The 18607-nt window shown below is 33.6% G+C and overlaps 1 non-coding gene across 1 annotated transcript; it reads right to left on the bottom strand.

The window, feature by feature from the left end:
• Positions 1 to 16717: 16717 nt before the first annotated feature.
• Positions 16718 to 16824, bottom strand: LOC131181800 (small nucleolar RNA R71). The gene has a single exon (XR_009150277.1). It is a non-coding gene; the product is annotated as a small nucleolar RNA R71 (small nucleolar RNA).
• Between the last annotated feature and the right edge of the window lie 1783 nt (positions 16825 to 18607).

Genomic DNA, 18607 nt, shown 5'->3' with positions numbered 1-18607 from the left:
GCTCAGTCTGACAAATTCACACTCATACTCAGCCACTGACAACTGTCTCTGTCTCAAATTGATAAATTCCCTTCTTCGCTCTTCTAAATACACTTTGCTAATATATTTCTTCCTGGACTCTGTGAGGAATAATTCCTAGGTGATCCGTTCATGTTGCACCTCACTGGTTACTGTGTCCCACCACTGATATGCATCATCCTGAAGTAGGGACACAGCACCCGCCAGGTTCTGCTCGGGGGTGCAATTTAGCTGCTTCAGCACTCTGTTGGTTCTATCCAACCAATTTTCTGCGGCCATGGGTTCATCTTCCCTCTTCCCAAAGAAGTCCACAGCCCCATGCTTCCTCAATTTCTCCAAATGAGATTTCTGTGGTGCTGGTGGAGGTTGTGGCTGTGGTTGTGGTGGTGGAATTGCCCCCATCATTTGCCGGTAAAACTCTGTCATTTGTTGAAATAGTGCAAATTGAGGTTGGGCAGGTGCCTCAGCTGCTGTTGGAGCAGGTTCTCCCCTGCCCCCAGACTCAGCCCTTGGTGGAGCATGACTCTCCACCTCTTCATCAACTGCTCTTTGCGAAGCAGGATCCATATCCTATTCAAAATAAGAAAACAAACAGATCTGCATCAGTGTCACCTCAACACTTGCAAATGCAATGCAATGGTATGTACTCTATCTAGGCCCATAAATGCCTAAACCGATGCTCTGATATCACTAAATGTGACACCCCTTACCCGTCTACAGTGTAGCTGAGCAAGTTATACCACTCAGTGTGCCGGAGCACCAATTTATGTTTCTATTACAATTTATCCCTTTATAATTCATTTATTTTCAATTTTGATAAATTTGAATTTATCCGTAAATTTTATAGAAAATCCGGCTGAGTGCTGCTGCAAATTGGAAAAACAGTTCTTCTGAACCTGTTTAAAAATACTTCTAAAATAATTTCCAAATCCAAACTCCATTATACACATTCAAGTCAATCTCAAAATCTCAATCTCAAATCACAATACTATTTTCAAAACTTTTCTGTTCACTTCATCACTTGAAGCATATTCACAAATAATTCTCAACATTTCATTTATCAACATACATTATGCAGAAAATCTCAATAATATGAAATTTCATATATTTACATTAATACATAATTACAGGAGTTTATTGTTACAATCCAAACTAATACAAAATGCAAAAATACAAAAGGGCCACCTATAGTCCTAATGTCCTACCATATGCAGTGCAGATGTAAGGTGACTCTGGACCCCGGATGCAGCTCTGAAGGCTCACCCCGTCTGATGTCTGCTGGGCTCCCCAGCTAGGTCTCCAGTACCTGCGTGTGGCAAAAGCTACGCACTAAGCAATTCTGCTTAGTGGTGACAATATAAAATAAAATATTTATGCAGAATGTATGATTTCATTTTTGGGTAGACTTGATTTTTGGTATTATTTATAGTATTATTCACTTAATATTTGATAAGGTTTATTATCATTGCCCGAGTAACCCATACTAGTTGACTGGACTGGATAAATGGGTAAACTAGCACTGGGTACTAAGTACCTCGGACCATCACACCATTGGTCACACTGTGTCTCCTGGTGTGCAACAGAACAACTAATAAGCTGTAATAATTATCAGGGTTAAAACCCAAGTATATCAACTCAAATAACATAGCCAAAGGCTATTATTTCACAGAATGGCATGGGAAAGCCATGAAACACAGAATGGCATGAATCCATATGCAGTACTGCTAACAGAACCCTATTGGCATGCCAAGCTATCCAAACCAATCTTGTTAGGTATACTAGGGCATTTTACACTTTTAAGTTTCACAATTTTTGAATTTCAAGTTTTTGTGTTACTATTCACTTCATTAGTCAACCAAAATGTTGACTTTTGCATAGGCAATAGGTACATTGGTTCTAATATCACCAACATACCACATTTTGCATTTTAAACTTGCTGGTTTTTGTTGCCAAAACCATTTTTAAGCTTAATATTAATTGAGCAGAATTTTTAGTTTTCATACCTTATTTTTACTGTTCCATTGGTCAATTTTACAGTGGGAATTTGGCAAATTGATCAACATGAAAGTTGTTCCTTATTTTGTCTAGTTGAATTTCCTTTTTTGAATCACTCAATTTGGAGTTTTTTAGCTCAAGTTATGGTCCAAAAATCACAACTGGCCGGATTGAAATTTTTCTGAACTGACCATATCTACAGTGCAATGAACAGTAATTGCAACTCACTTGTTAGATAGGTTCTGGTCATAATTTGGGTTAGGTTTCTTCATGAAAGTTGTTGGTCTATATCTCAGCTTATTTCTGGTAAAATTTTAGGTCAATTGGACCTTTCTACATTGAGTTATGGCCAAATGAACAATCACTGTTCATTTGGTCATTCTGCAGAAACAGACTGCAGGTCACCCGGATTAAGGTAAGCTTTTGGTCCACTTAGTTTGGTTTTATGGGTATAGTTTCTTCACCAAAGTGGTGCCATTATGTGTCTAGTTTCATGTCCAATTGGCCTTGCACCAATTGAACCTCTACAATTTAAGTTATGGCTGCCTAAACCTGCTGAACTCAAGTCCAATTCTGCAGGTCACTCCATTCTGCAGGTCACTTTCATGGCAGCCACACCAAACCCAATCCCATCACTCAACACACTTCATTTTTAATTTAAACAGAACTAAATGGTCACTAATTGACCATGAAAACCTATTTTCATCATCACATGGTCAAAATCCCATTTTTCCACCCCAAACCTAAACTCACACATTACCCTTCACGCATTTTCATTGCATTTCTTCAATCCACTTATTAAATACATATTATGGGCAGCCATGATAGTCTCTTAATTTCATTAAACTCAACACAATCAAACCCTAAACATGGCTACCAAAAATCTAGGGTTTCCATCCCAATGGTATTCAACAATTTTTCTTTGCAATTTACACATATTCAAAGTTCTTAACATGAATTTAAAGAAAAATTTATGGTTGAGTCACTAACCTCAAAGAAGTGAGATTTTTCCACTTGCTAAAACTCTTATTTTCCTCTTCTTTTTGCTCCCAAAAGGATCACCAAGGTGTAGGAGCAAGTTTTTGTGTTGAGAAATTTAAGTTTTAATGGATGAAAACCCAAGAAATCAAGCTTGGGTAAAGCTTGGCTATGGTGGGAGAGTTTTACGTCAAGGAGAAGACAAGAGAGGAGGTCTGATTTTTCTTCTTCACTTTCTACCCATTTAGTCTCTTTTATATACCTTGGTGACATGTGTCAACACTTGATTGGGTTGGAGACTTTTAATGGCATCCTTATGATGTCATAATTTCAATTTCTTTCATTTTTTTCCATCCTTTTCTTGTCCAATTAATTTCAATTAAATTTTTAACAATATGTAATCATATTTTATGTTATATAAATTATTTATTTAACTAGACAAGTTGGCCCAAAAATCATATCTGAAGACGAAATGATCAAAATGCCCTCCGTTTGGCTTAACGGGCCAAAATTGTCTTTACCGATTGAAAAATTTTTCTAAGTATTTTCTTGGCATTCTAATGCCATAAGAACCTCAATGACCCTTCTCTGGAGTTCCAAAAATTATTTTATAATTTTTCCTAAATTTTTTTCTTATTAATTATTTGAGTTAATTTTTAGTTCCTCACTTTAGTTTAAATATTTTTCCGAAAGTTCTAGCTGTCCGGATCGACACTGGTCACTGGAACAGTAGATTGTACGGACTAGCTAAAATGAGGATGTTACAATCACAATCCTTTTAGTGAGCATAAATCATAATATAATTCGATTCAAAGTCAATTCCAATATCCAATAATTTTTATGCTCATCACAATTCAAATAATAAATTTGTATTTTTCCATGCAAATTGCCCATCACAATTCAAAATATGTTCTATCACAATTTTCCAAAACATAATTTATTCAATCCACAACAATGCTTAATACTTGTTAAAATACCATTTCACAAAGCTAAATTCATACATACTATAATAATTTCAATAATCATTGAATTAAATCCAATACTTGATAAACATAATACATAAGAAAAATATGTCATTTAATCATATGAAATATTCAGAACAAAATCAGTTAAAAACTAGTTGTGCACAAACCTCTGATAAAAGCCTCTTGGCCCTGACTTAGTGTTTCCTTCCCCTTCCCTGAGTCTTTGCTAACTAAAACACACAATTTGAAGTGTTTCAGTACTCATTTGAACTGTCTCTGTCAATAAATTTCAATACTTAATTTATTTAATTCTATTATTTTCCTTAGTCAACCTAAAATGTTGACCCTTAATGCACTCTAGGTGAATTAGGTTTAATGTTTACAATATGTCACATTTTGCATTTCAATATGCTACCAATATAGTGCAATTTACCATTTTTACAAGTTGGCATTCATTGTCAAATTATTTCAAGCATCATTGTACGTAAATGTCAAGTTCTCAATTTTTGTGTGCTAGATTGGTCTAGTTTAAAGTCCTGTTTTTCTTAGTTTTTAGCTTCTGGTCAAAGAATCAAAATTGTATATCAATGTCTTATTGCATGCGAGGAAAAATTTCAGGTCATTCTGTGTTGTATAGACTAAGATATGGTCAATTTACCAAAGCTAGATAGATTGCACTAAAATGGTAACTTTAGGTCATTTTTAGGTCATTTCTGGTTCTAGCAGTTTTTATACCCGAACTTGTGTAAGCTATTTAACTTGCTTATGATCATTTCTGGGTTTTGGTGTCTTCATATGAATTGTAGCTTTATGTCTAATCTATTCATGGTAAAAATTTCAGGTCATTTAGACCTGTTTTGAGTGAGTTATGGCCAAAACACTAACTGCTGCTCAAATGGTCAATTTTCAGGCTTTTAAGTCACTAATCCGGATTTGGTCATTTTTCAAGTCACTTTCTGGACAGAATTTAGGTAGGCTTTCTTCATGAAAGTTGGCACATTTTGTGCCTAGTTTCACCTCCAATTGACCTCATACCAATTGCAGTCACACACTTAGGGTAATAGGTCTATTTGCACACTGCCCTCTACATGCTTTTCAAACACCAAACCAAACACATGTTTACTAATTATATTTTCACTTCCCATACCATTCTGCATTTGGCACTAACCAAAACCATTCAATTCTCTACATTATAGGTCAACTTGGGTAGAATATAACCACTTCAAATACACCAAATGCAGTCACAATTCACAAAGTTCAATCCCAACAATATATACACATAAATACTTCTAATTACCACACATACTTCCATTATAATTTGCCTACCTTATCACTATTATCCACACACATATTTGCTGCCATTTTTTTGTACAATATTTCATGAACTTAAACACTTCAATCTTCATCATGAGGCTGCCACAAATTTACACATACACATCCACTTCCATTTTCACTTTTCAAGTTTAACATTCAAACTTCACACATGGAATTCAACTTCGATACAATTAAACATTTAAATCAACATCCAAACAACCATTTACATGCAAAGACAAGCTGTTCATAGTGAGGTTCCATGGCTGCCGAAATGCTCCATCACCAACAATTCATCAAACCTCAAAAATTCTTCCATAAATCAAATAATCACAACCTTAGTTACACTTTTAATGAAACAAGGATTGAAAATAACCACTTACCTCTTTTGGACTTCTTCAAAACCTCACCAAAACTTATCTTTCTTGCTCCCTTATTGCTGCCCAAGGTGTACAGGTATGGTTTAGTGAAGGAACCTAGTGAAAAATATGGCTAAATCATGGTTGCATGGAGCTTGGTTAAGCTTTGGCCATGGAGTCCCATGGAGTTTTGAGAGGAAAATGGGTTCGGTTGGTTTTTTTTATGAAGGTTGAAGATGATCAACTTCTGCCCACTAAAACTTATTTTATGTCTCTCATAATGTAGTTAGTGGAGCACTAAACTTTGGTTAATGATTTAATAATCCAAAGTTTCCAATTTTGCAATTTTGTCACCATTCTTTATGTACCACAATTTAATTTTTTTATGACATTTTCAAAGTTTAATATCATTTATTTTTAATGGACATTTAGGTCAAAAGACAACTCAGGGTGTCAATTTACCAAAATGCCCTTATTCGGGTTGTATTCTCGATTTTTCGGTAATATCGAGTTTTGTCGTTTTCTCGATTTCTCGTTTTTCTTTGTACCAATTAATTAATTTTTATTTGATATTTCTAGTGACATTTATACTTCAATAAGTCTTTAATTATGTCTCGAAATCAAATTCCGAGGGTTCCCTACAGTCCTGGGGTCGGCTATTGCCTGCGCCGTAACTTCCCCGTGCGGTCACCCATCGCTGCGGTGTTGGCTCGTTTAACTTAGTTTCATTTCATTGCTATTATTTTTCTTTTGTTTTTCTTGTATTTTCTTTTCTTTTATTTCATTATTTTATGTCTCCTCACTAACATTTAAATGTAGTTCTAAGCATCCTAGCTGTCCGGACCAACACTGGTCACCGGAACAGTAGAACGCACTACCAAACATAGGGGTGTTACAATTCTCCCCCCCCCCCTTAAAATAAATTTCGTCTCGAAATTTTACCTGGCATCAATCTCTAAACAGCTGTGGGTGTTGTCTCCTCATGTCCTCTTCACGTTCCCAAGTAGCTTCCTGGCCTGAATGATAGTTCTACAGCACTTTAACCAGGTGTATCTGTTTGTTCCTTAGCTGCTTCACCTCATATGCCAGGATCTCTATGGGTTCTTCCTCATGTGAAAGGTCTGGATTTACCTCAATCTATTCAACTGATAGAACGTGAGATGGGTCAGATCTGTACCTCCTTAACATGGACACATGGAAGACACTGTGTATCCTTTATAGCTCTGGAGGTAATGCTAACCGATATGCCAAAGGACCCACTTTTTCCAGAACCTCATCTAGAGCAATTCTATTACTGTAACTTACTTTTAGGTCCTCTTGTCTTACATTAAGTAGGCTCGCCAATTAGCTTTATAATTTATGGTGTGTTAGAAAATACTTTTAGCTAACAATTCTTTCAAAATTAATGTCAATCATACTTGTTATTATAGTTTTTATCCTAAAGGACTAGTCACTAATACATCAAAATTTATTCCCATATAAAGGAATAGCAACAGAACATATAGTTCTAACACTAGCACACATCTAAGTAGTGTTGGGATCAAATAATAACTAATTGTTTCTTTCAAAAATTAAGAACTTACCAGCAGCTACATCCGAAGTTTTCACTCTTTCTCCTTGGCGCATAGTGGATGCTCTGACTGGTGCGCTACTATGTTCGGGTTGATTTTCTATGCTATGATTACAAGGAGTACCAACTCTATTTCTATCTCGACCTCTACTGACTGTCTGTGAACTTCGGAGAGTAGATCGAAGTGCTCTCGTACAATCTCTAATAAAATGTCCATGTTCACCATAATTATAGTAGGCTCCAGTGGCTTTACGATAAATATGCCCATGTAACCTGCCACAAACATGGCAGATACGGGCAGAATAGGCACTTCTAGTTGTTCAACAATTAGATCTTGGTGTTCTCTGCCCTGCTGATCTGCCTCTGTCATATCCCTGAGCTCAGGGCTCCTCAAATTCTTTTCTCTTCCCCAAATTACTGCTTAAGCTCTGACCCATATGTTTCTCCCTCTTCTCCATTTCACACTGCCTTTGTGGGGGTTGGGTTTGTGCTTGAGCTTGAGCTGACAGAGTATCAGCCATTTGTTGAAAGAAGGTGGCCATTTGCTGGGGCATTTGTACAGTAATTTGTATCGGTAAAACTGGTACAGTCAGGCCTTTGACACTCTAAGGAGCTGGGGCCTCACCTTGTACTTCCGCTGTCACAGACTGTTCTATTGTCTCATCCTTCTCTTCCATATCTTTTCACAAGATTTTCTATTTCCTGTACAACTAACACAAGGAGATTTCTCTCCATTAGTTCGTATTTATGATGTAAATGTACTATATGTATCAAACATTTGAGCAGTTGTATTTACCAATAAAATTAATTCAATTTCACAATTCAAAATTTACTTTAAAACCATTGCTCTGATACCACTAAACATGTCACACCCTACTCCCCCGTAAGATGTAACATGTTCCCGTAGTACACCTAATGAATTACCGTACTTCGGCTACCGGTAACCCATTAAATATACTATAAGGGATTTTAAATCAATTTTCATGAAATTTAAATCATCGATTAAAATATGGTATTATACAAATTTTTCAAAATTTCGGCAGAGTGCCGGTTATATTTTGAGAAAACAGTTCTTCAAAACCTGTAAAGAAACACACTTCTAATATGATTTCTCAAATACAACTCCAATAAACTTCATTTCATCTCACAATTCAATCTCAATAATCAAATCAATTTATTTTCAAACCAACCTCATCATAAAATAAACATTTCATTGACTACAAGATTCAAAATTAATATTACAAAACTATTCAGGTAAATGAAATCTCAAATTTACATTTACAATAATTTACATTTAATTACATACCAAAATATTTTACAAGAGTTTTTATACAACTGCTCAAATAATTTATATACATATTATTACATGCATACATCAAAACCTATGTACATGGGTATACCTATGATATACCTGGAGCTGATCTGAATATGTCTTCAAAGAAGCTTACTCAACTACTCTATGCTCTTTTCACCTACGACAGCATACAAAGCTATCACTGAGTGGTGAACTCAGTGGTGCACAACTATAACTTAAAACATAGTTCAATATACCTTAGCAAAATTACAACAAATAATTTGAAAATCAGGATACTCATCAAATTCCAAAAATCAAATTATTCATTGCCAATAACATAAATCATTTGTATGAAATGACTTTGATCACGAAATTCAATTTATCAAATCACAACCAAACATTTAAGGTAATTCCAACAAAATCAATTATGCATAAATCATAATTGAAATCACAATTCTTTACTATTCAAAAACTATTCTTTATCTCACTAATTAAGCAAGACTAATCCGAAAGGGCCATCTTCGGGGTGATTCTAACTCCCTATGGTCGGGGAGGTCGAATCGGATTCTAACTCCCTATGGTCGGGGAGGTCGAATCATCATGCACAGTACACATCACAATAATGAAACTTCCGAAAGGGCCATAACATATAAACTTAGATCTAACCTCTAATAAGAGGAGAACCTAAGCCTGTGCACATACCATGGTAATCAAAACAAAGCTAACTCCATTGTCTCCTCAACAAATGAGAGAGATGGGTAATAACCTAGTCAAGCATCTATAGTGAGATATAAAATAATATCACAATCCTTTTAGTGAGCATAAATCACAATACAATTCGATTCAAAGTCAATTCTAATATCCAATAATTTTTATGCTCATCACAATTCAAATCATAAATTTGCATTTTTCCATGCAAACTGCCCATCACAATTCAAAACATGTTCTATCACAATTTTTCATTCCACTTTTTACTGTTAATTAACTATTATTATGTATTTCATTATGTATTTCATTCCACTTTTTACTTCATTAATTAACTATTATTATGTATTTCATTACATTAACTATAGATTATTACTTTAAACTTATACAAATTTTATGCAGAAGAATTGCACCGTGATCCTAATTCATGGGAGATGTTTAAAAAGTTGCATAAAAAAAAGAATGGAACCTTTGTTGATGCCAGGTCTCAGAGCGTTAATGTAAGTAATTTTTATATTTTTTTTTATTTTCATTTGGATTACTATGAAAATGTCATTGTTATAAAATTTCATTTTTTTTTACTGTTATTTGTATCTTATAAATGTTTTAGAAGTGCTTGGGTTTGCAAGCAAATTATGTAGTTTTAGTGGTATGAGAATTTTGGAAGTATTATTTTAATTGCAAAAATATTATTTTGCCTTCATGGTATGACATGTTTTGGTACAAATGATACTTTGCTGAAATTTTAATACTTATTAGGATTTTAAATTATTGTATATATTTAATTTTCATATTTATTGTTATTTGTATTAATATTTATATTTTATTATCACAGTTAATGTAACAATGATATGATTCAATCTAATATTGTTGATTTACTATTATAAAATGAGTTATATTATTAATGTTAGAAGTTCTTGTGTTTGTTTATAAATGTTATAGGAGGTGATGGTATAAGGAGAATATTAGAAGTGTTATTTTATATGCAGGAACATTATTTTGCCTTAATTAACAGGTATGATATGTCCTATTACATACAAGACTTTGCCGAAATTTTCTTAATTATTAAGTTTGTATATTGGAATTTTTAAATTTCATTTTTTTAGTTTTATTGTTACTTGTAATTAATTATTAACTCTAATAATTATACACAGGATCAAATTGAGGCTATGGTAGCTGTTGCAACTGCTGATGCTACTTTGAACTCACAGTATGACGATTCACAGGAGATCTCAGTCAATGTGAATCGTCTATACTTGGCTATTGTAGGTGGAGAGAAAAAATGGCGCGCGTACAATTTGGGCTTTCATGCTTCAACTTTGTATCCAGACTTATTCAACAACTCTGCCACTTCACGTAGGATAGCTACGGTGACAGATCATGTTGCTGATGAGCACATTAGAGCGCTTGAGGAGGAGATCGTGCGCATGAGGAAAAATCAAGAGCGAATTCTCCAGCAACGCGTTGAAAAGGAGGTATCGCGCCTTAGGCAACAAAGTGATGAGCAGTTTCACTCTATGCAGGAGGAGATGAGGCAAAACGTGTCATCATCCCGCCCTTCAAGTGATTCTATTGATCCTCATAATCAAAGCACACCAAATCAGTAGTATAATATTGTTTATATATATTTGCTAACTGAACTTGTTACTTGTACGGTTAACTTTATATTTTATATAATATATTACTAATTATTTTACATTTTATTTTTATATTTATTTATGCTTATTACCAATTATATAAATATAATAATTCTTAATTCACTATTATTTATTCATTATAAAAACAATAGAATATTAAAAAAATTAAAAAATTAATTTTTTTAAAAAATTTAATCTGTCACAAATTTCTTGTATTACAAAAAAAAATAGTCAAAAAAATTTGTGACGAACAATATTTTTAACAGATTTTACGTCACTAATTCGTCTCAATTTTGTGACGAATTCATGTTTTGACTAGCCAACATTTTGTAACGGATGAACGAATTCCGTTATAAATTTTGACAGATGTTCTGTCACAAATTTGTGATGAATTTTTCTTAGCTGTCACTAAAAATTTGTGATAAGCGAAATTGTGACATCAATTTTTCCGTTACAAATCTGTCACAAAATTAGATTTGTAACAGATTTTCCGTCACAAATCTAATTTTTTTCTTGTAGTGACACAAAATTGTTTTACATATAAATACTTTAACATTTCATAACAAGGAGCTCTTTCATTCATTTTACTCATAATATCATTTACATGTCATTTCCTTTCATCATAATTATGATCTCATAAATGGGAACCAATGGATTATCCATAATCTACCAACACATATAAATAAGTATGCACAATTTTGAGATGAATAAATAAATACATACACTTTATATAATTTCCCTCAAATGCACGTAACTAATATAATACTTCATAAAGCATGAATGCATATGTAATTTAAAAGAGTTCATTTAAAGAATAAGGATTTGGTAGTCTCTACTCACCTTGTAAATTACTCTTAACTTCACTTACTTGCACTCCCCTTAAATACCCTCCTTTAGAGTCACCCTCTTGGTGCTTCACCTCTAAGTTTATGAAATATAATAAGGACTCATTAATATATAGTAATATAATAGAAAAAAGGCATAAAAGCATTATATGCTAAGCTACAGGAAGTTTGGCAACCAAACCCATATTTAGTGGCTAAATTTCTAATGCATTATATACATTACTGTATATGTGACTGTTCTTGCAGACTTCGGTGGTAGAAGTTTGGGCATCGAAGCTGGATTTTACAGTTGACAATTCCAAATTAGGTTTTAGGCCATTTGGCATTCTCAACACCCAAGCCAAGTTCCATTCACTTTCTTAAGCTATTATACACTATTATGACCATAAAATAACTTAATTAAACACTATTTAATTTAGATTGACTTAGATTTTGGGTTTTCTATTAATTTATCCTAAACACTAACTTTTATACATTTTAACCCAAACTCCTTTGGATTGCTTTGAACTAACCATAGAGCTTTTAAGGAAGTAGAAGAGAGTGTTGAGAGTATGATTACTTACTCAAAACCCTTAGGGTTTGCCAAACGAATAACCTTTCTCCTATCTCCCTTTTAGGTCCAAGTTGAAGAATGGAATGAGAGGAAAGATTCTAATAGTTAATGGAGTTATCAAAGAGTCTTTGGGTGTTGGTATCACTTGGGAGTAGAAGATTTAAGGGAAAGGGAAAGGGAGAGGAAAGAGAAGGAAAGGGGGTTGTTGGGAGTGTTTGGTTAGGTTAGGGGAGGTAGACAAGGAGAAAATGAGACAAAGTGGGATTTCTCCCCTTTTTTATATTAAAAGAAAACTTCAGTGGCTGAAGTTGTAAACTTTGATGACTGAAGTTGCCTGTTATAGTAACTTCTCCTTTAGCTTACTTTTCCTTTCTTTTATTACTAATCTTATTTCTATACCCTTTTTGGAAATATGTCCTAATTTCGAACACATGTTCTGGCTACCCCGGGTGGTGAGCATTACATAGAGAATCAACTTCTCCTTCTCTTTTATCTATATTATTATTCTCATGGTTTCCTTGCCCATACTCAGTAGTCACTAGATACCCTTAATTGTTTTATGTCTCCTTTGTTTTAATTGCCTCACATTTCCGCACTCATTAGTTTTTCTTCTTTCTTTCTTTTTAATCGTTTTGGTCAAGGACATATCAAAGATATAAACATATATGTCAAAAAATTAAATAATAGCTGAGCTCTTCAATTTGTAGTTAATTTCAAATTTGAATAGACTAAAGATTATGATTTGAAGTTATTTTTGGAGCATGAAAGTGAAGCGGTAAGGGAAAGAGTTGAAAGAGAATAGAGCCAAGCTTGAATTCATTGGAGCGTGACTCAGTCTTAGGCTTAAGTTCAAGCTTACTTGAATCCTCTCTTCATAACCAAGTCCTCTATTCCAGCTTATTTCTATGAATTTTGAAAAACTAGACTATTTTGTCGAAATAAAACTCACATTAAAATGTAAATAGGTGAAAAAGTTTGAATTGTTTTAATTAGGCCTAAACTTTATTATCATGAAAATTTTATCTTAAGCATTTTTATTACAAAACATAATTATATAAAATTTCAAATTCTAATTAAATATTTTAAAATATTACATATTAAAATTAGTTATTTATAAAAAATATTAAATTACTAAATATATTCATACACGATTATTAATTTTAAGAGATTTTTAACTTTATAATATATAATTAATACATTTAATAATATACTGGTTAAATTCTAATTTAACTTTAATTGAACTTTAAACCTTTTACTCCATGTTTTTTTAGTTTAACGACCAATCGGGTTTAAAAACCTTGAATAAAATTAAGATATGTATAATCGAAATTTTATATTAACTGTTTTTTACAGAGTAGAATTTACTTTGATAAAACTAGTATTAATGAGTTGTTAAACTCCAATCTATTGACCTATATTTATAAATAAAGTGAATTAAAATCAAAATAACTACAAAGACACTATATATATATATATATATATATATATATAGTCCATTTTTAAATTTTGTATTGTATTTACCTTTTGTCCCTTAATTTAAATTTGTTACCAACAAATCTTTAAACTTTAATTATTATGTGCTCCTGAATTACATGCACTTTTGTCTACTTGTACATATATAACAAAATAATTTTTAAATTTGACTAATATAAAGGATAAAAAAAATAAAAAAAAAAAAGAGGAAACTAAATGAGAGGTATGACAAAGAAAATTTTATATTATGCCCATTGAAAGGGAGGAAGAACAGAAATATAAATTGAGAAAATCTATGTGATTTGAGATTGTATGATAGAAAATTATTATTATATTGATTTATATTTAATTTTTTGGATACTTAATTTTTAATTGAACTTTTGTACTCACTTAATGACAGTCAAATAATATTGATGCTTAAAATTAAATAATAATAAATAAATTATGAATTATTAGAGGCTATGAAAAATTTGAGGGACCAACTAACAAAAAATTAAAATTCACTACACTTATTAATTTTTTTTTGGGATATTTAAAGGTATTAATAAAAAATTTTAATATTAATTAATAAAAAAATTAATTTTTAATACACCTATTAAAAAACTTTTGAAAATGTTTTTGAGGGCCAAGGCTTCTGGGGGCAGAGGGCCAAGGCCTTGGGGATGCGGGATGGCATAACTTAAATTCTAGTCTACTAAAGCTTGCTTAGTTCATTTGGCAATGGAGAAATATAATCGTTTGAGAATGGATTTTCTCTTATAAAGGAACTGGTAGCCATTCTCTTTTGCTAATGATGCATGCATTTTATATCATCATTTAGATGTAATTTTTGCACATAATTTACCCTTGTTCATAGCCATTATTATAGATATTAGTATATATTTAGTCAATTTTGCAAATTTTCACTTTTCTTAGTTTAATTTTTAGAATTTATTTATTTTGTAGGGTAAATTTGGAGAAATTTGATGTATTTTGATCAGAGTAGCCATTTGGAGGAGATTAAAGTCGAATTGCAAAAATTTTGAAGTTGAGTAAAAAATGGCCGAGAGCAACACAACCTGCAGCACAACCGAATTAGCTTATGTCGCAAGTTGTGTCGATCGTCAGATATTCAGGCCGAGAGCTACACAACCCGCGACACAACCCACGACACAACTGACTCGGCTTATGTCATTTTTACTGGAAATGGTTGACGTGGCATTTCCGTTACTCTGGCTTTTTACCTCACTTTCTCTGGAACCTTCCCCCTTTTTACCCATTCTAGGGCAGGCCCCTCACCTATATAAAGTCTCATTTATCATTTTCTTTCCATAGAGAGCAAGGGAGGCATTTTTGGAAGGATAGAAAGAGAGAAAGAGAGGAGCTCATTCTGTATTTTTCCAGCAGCAGCAAGGATCACGTTTTTGCACTTTTCTGCAGCAGATCCTTCTGCATTTTTCTGGGTTTTTCTACCCCTTAGCTTACATTTCCATTATTTCTTCATTTATACATTTGGGTTTGTCTTAAAACTATGAATAGTGAGTAATTGATTGAGATTCTAGAGATGGGTTTGTAAATATTGATTTGTATTGTGGTTTTGAACTAATTTAGCCATTTAAATGGGATTTGTTACATTTTGATTTATTGCTTGTGAGCTTGTTGCCTTGCTTGATGAATGGGCCCTCATTAAGTTAAGCTTTAATCCTTAATAGATGGATTGAAAAGTGAATATTAGGGATAGATAATCTTGCAATAAACTTTATTTTCTTGGTGTTAGAGATAAGCTAAGAGGATTAAGGGGAACTTTCCAAAAATCAATTAGAGCTTTAAATGGGTTTTTGTTAGGTTTGAAATACCGTGAAAACAGGGTTTGATTTAATGAAAACCAACTTTGAAATGCTTGAAAAAGGTTTCAAAAATTTAAGAATTGATTTCCCTCAAAATTGCAATTCTCATGTGTTTGGCTAAATTAGGGATAAACCACATGCAAACAATATTGAAAAATCCAATCTCTAGAATCACTTTAATTTTTATTGAATTTAGATTTAATTCCTCTCAAATTTCATAAATAGAAATTTCAAATTAATTTTTGGTAATCTAGTTTAATTAATTTTAGTTAATTGTTTGATTTACTTTTAATTCCTCAAATACCAATTTTAATTCCAAATTTCATTTTACATCTTTAATTTTTGTCATTCTAATTAGCTTATACTTTTATTTCCAATTTAAGCACAATTCCCTGTGGGATCGATATCATTTTTTTAAAACTATACTACTGTGACCCGTGCACTTGCGGACACACCGTATCAAGTTTTTAGCGCCGTTGCCGGGGAATTGTTTGTTTTTAAGTTGGATTTTAATTGTTTTAAGCTAATTAGAATTTTTATTTTCTTTTATTTTCACTATTGTTCCTTGTGTTTTTCAGGTACTTTTCTTGTTTATGAGACGATCGAAAAGCACAAGTGACACTGAATTGTTGTTCAACCCAGAAATTCTGTCGAGCCAACAAAAAGGAGTACAAGAGAAGAAAGGAAGCAGAAAAAGAAGAACAACAAAGATTTGAGCAAGAGGAGACAATTAAAAATATGGAGAATCAAAATAGAGCTATTGGTGGAAACAATGGAGGAAATGAGCAAAACGGGCAAAATGAAGTGGTTAATCAAAATGATCCTCAAAGAAGATCCATGTTAGATTATGCTTTTCCTAGATGTGCAGATGTGAGAGATAACAGACCTATCATTGGAGCTAATCAATTTGAGTTAAAGACTGGTCTTATTCAAATGGTTCAGAATTCACAATTTGGAGGTAGTCCACTTAAAAATCCTCATTCTCATTTGAAGAAATTTTTGATGATATGTGGCACACAAAGGCAGCCTGGAGTTTCAAATGAAGTTATTCGGCTCACCTTATTTCCATTTTCTCTTCGGGATTCAGCATTGGAGTGGTATGACTCACTTCCACAAGCTATTATAGCTACTTGGGAGCAGCTATCTCAAGCTTTTCTTTCTCAATTTTTCCAACCTGGGAAGACCACTCATTTGAGGAATTTGATGGTAGCTTTTAAACCAAGAGATGATGAAACTTTGTATGAATCTTGGATGAGATTTAAGGAGCTTGAAAGGCAATGTCCTCATCATGAAATACCGAAATGGATGATTGTTCAAAATTTCTACACCAGAGTTACTCCAGCCATAAGAAACACAATTGATTCACAAGCAGGAGGAGATTTCATGAGAATGACAAGTGAAGAATGCTATGATTTATTAGAGAAGATTGCTCATAATACCCATTTATGGGGAAATCCTAGAGCACTTGAGCCAAAGAAGGCTGGGATTTATGAACTTGACTCAGTTAGCTACATGAATGCAAGATTTGACCAGTTGACTCAGCTTCTTAGTGATTTTTGCACAAAGGCAACAACCTCAACTCCTACAACTATGCAACAAGTTGCTTACACAGATGGAACCCAAAGTTGTGGAGTTGATTACTCTTCTTATGGTGATGATTATTTGCAAGAACAAGCTGCTTATGCAGGAGGTTATCAACAAAAACCTATGGGAAATTCTTACTCTAATGTGAACAACTCAACATGGAGACCACAAGCAACTTTTGCTCAACAAGGTCAAAGCTCAAACTATGCTCATAACCAACAGTATGTGCAGCAAAATAGGCCTCAATTTCAGCCTCAATTTCAGCCCACAAGGCAGCCACAACCTGGATATCAAGCAAGAGCACAACAATCCCTTCCACCTCATGAACCGAAGCCAACCTTGGAAAGCATGATGGAGAAATTTTTTGCTGAACAAAGCAAGATGAATAGCAAATTGGAGGAAGAAATGCAACACATGAGACAAACTATGGATCAATTACAAGTCCACAACCACATGTTAGAGACTCAATTGGCTCAACAAGCAAGCTCATCGGGAAGCAATTCCTATGGGAAACTACCTAGCCAACCACAAAACCCTCATGAACAATGTAAGGTTGTAACCTTGAGAAGTGGTAAAAAAGTTGGTCAAGAGAGTGAAAACAAGAGAGAAGAAAAAGAGAGCACAAAAGAAGAAAATTCAGTTAAGAGCAAGAAAAATGAAAAAGAAGAAGAAAGCAAAAGTGAGCAAGATGAAGGACAGAAACCATACATCCCACCTGAACCTTACAAGCCCACCCTTCCCTATCCTCAAAGGTTCATCAAGCATAAGCTAGACAAACAATTTGGCAAATTCCTTGAAGTGCTAAAGAAGTTGTATATCAATGTGCCATTCACTGAGGCATTATCCCAAATGCCAAGTTATGCCAAGTTTTTGAAGGAGATTCTTTCCAACAAGAGAAGGCTAGAAGATTATGACACCATCAACTTGGGAGAGCAATGCAGTGCTATAATTCAGAAGAAGTTACCTCCCAAACTCAAAGATCCGGGTGTGTTTTCCATTCCTTGTCATATTGGTGATAATTGTGTGGCAAATGCCTTATGTGACCTTGGAGCTAGTGTCAGCCTAATGCCTCTTTCAATATATGAGAAGTTGAATATGGGAGATTTGAAGCCCACAAACATGTATCTTTCATTGGCTGACCGTTCAATTAAGTATCCAGAAGGCATTCTTGAAAATGTGCCTATCAAGGTTGGGAAATTCTACATTCCGGTGGACTTTGTCATTCTAGATATGGAAGAAGACACAAAAGTTCCTATCTTATTGGGAAGACCCTTTTTGGCAACAGCTGGTGCATTAATTGATGTAAAGGGTGAGAAATTGACGCTTAGAGTGGGAGATGATCAAATGATATTCAACATCAATCCTGCCATGAAAAGGAAACATGAAGAAGTTGAGTCTTGTTTGCGGGTAGACATTATTGATGAGATTGTTCAAGAGCATTTCAGAAAAAGCTATCCACAAGACCCTCTTGAAAATTGCTTAGTCCATGGTGGG

The sequence above is a fragment of the Hevea brasiliensis genome, chromosome 7 (assembly GCF_030052815.1).
Source record: "Hevea brasiliensis isolate MT/VB/25A 57/8 chromosome 7, ASM3005281v1, whole genome shotgun sequence".
NCBI lineage: Eukaryota > Viridiplantae > Streptophyta > Magnoliopsida > Malpighiales > Euphorbiaceae > Hevea > Hevea brasiliensis.
The sequence above is the reverse complement of the archived record's forward strand: the minus strand, read 5'-3'. Positions and strand labels throughout refer to the sequence as shown.